This window comes from Morone saxatilis, unplaced genomic scaffold (genome assembly GCF_004916995.1).
Source record: "Morone saxatilis isolate NCDOM2014 unplaced genomic scaffold, NCSU_SB_2.0 Contig1, whole genome shotgun sequence".
Classification (NCBI taxonomy): domain Eukaryota; kingdom Metazoa; phylum Chordata; class Actinopteri; family Moronidae; genus Morone; species Morone saxatilis.
This window is the reverse complement of record NW_023339651.1, coordinates 3,397,974-3,399,490: the sequence shown is the minus strand read 5'-3', so window position 1 is coordinate 3,399,490 and position 1,517 is coordinate 3,397,974.

Genomic DNA, 1,517 nt, shown 5'->3' with positions numbered 1-1,517 from the left:
CAGTTCATGATGTAACGTCACCGCTATTCGTGTCCACGGGCCTCCTCGCACTCTGCCGCGATTGGTTTGCTTCGTGTCACATGGTCGCGACTGACCAATCGCCGTTTAATGCGTTGAAAGAGCCCGGGACACGCCCCCTCCGCGTCACGGCGAAGGAGGGGCCAGAGGAAATGGGCTTGATTGACTTCTTGCGATTTGATAACGGAGGACAATGATTATTCATTTGTGACATTAAATCAGTTTAAAGAACATAGAGAAAAACGTAGAGTGCATTTTTTAAACATTGCTGCATGTGACATCTTTTTTGCAACAGAAAAAAGCTTTGAAGATTTGAGAAAAAGTAGCTCTTACAGATATATTTCATATTTGTTTTCTTCTCTTTTTAAAGAAAGTGTATATAATATTGTAAGAATGTAAGAAATCTAATTAAAGTAGGAAAAGGGGCCACACTAATTTCTTACACTGCATATTAGCCCAGGGCTAAAGATAGCCCAAGGATGAGTTGACCTTGGAATTATCTTTTTTTTTCACACATGCACTTTTAACCGAGGGTTAACCTATTAGCCCTGTGTTGTAATGTTAATTTGTGTTTACATTTTGTTTACTTTGGCCCTTGTTTCACACTGGCACCTTTTAGCTCCGTGTTTACTCAGTTTGTAGGGGATAACCCCGCTAAATCAGGGCTAACCGTGCCCCCGCAGCAACACCAGCAAGCCCTCGGCAAAAGTCAGGTTTAGAATATGCCAATATTGTGCCAGTGTGAAAGCTTTCTTAGCCCCGGGCTAACAGCTCCTTTAGCCCGGGGCTAAGACGGTTCCTCTGTAAGTGCAGGCTTTGTGAAAAAGCCCATAAGATTGTGCAGCCAACAGGCCAGCGCCTGGCTAAAAATAAAGTAGCTCTTACAGCTATTAAACAGATATGAAACAGGGACGAAAAACACTTGAGATAAGGCTAGGTGAGTGTATCATGGTTCTTAAGTCACAATTTAAACTTTTAAACTTCATTAACAGTAACTTTTGTTTTATTAAAATAGCCTCTGGCTTCGTCGCCTCTCTGCTTTGCTCTTGATACCAGAGTACAAAAGGAGGCCCTTGACTACTAATGTACCCAAGGTGAGAGGAGACCTTGCTAGAGGCAACAAAAAATGACTGATGGAGCTGATACTCTGCTCCCAAAATCAAAGATCAACAGTGTCATGTTCTAGGTCCCAAGATCGTCCCTAATACTAATTTAGGCCCACAGTAGCCCGAGGCCAAAGGGGTCAACTGTGTCTACTTGCATGCGATGTTACGCAACACCCACTGTTTGTAAGGGTACCCCTGTGATGAGTGGCAAGAAACAGGTTTGGTCGACTGACAGGGAACTCTCTCATGTGCTCATTGCCTTGGGTGCTATAGCTGTGTTAGCTATGTAAACCTAGAGCTCTGTTCACATGCGAACTATGGATGGCAGCACTATGAGATCATGGCTGGCACTGTAACAATGGCCAAATACATGTCACTGATAAAACAGACCTC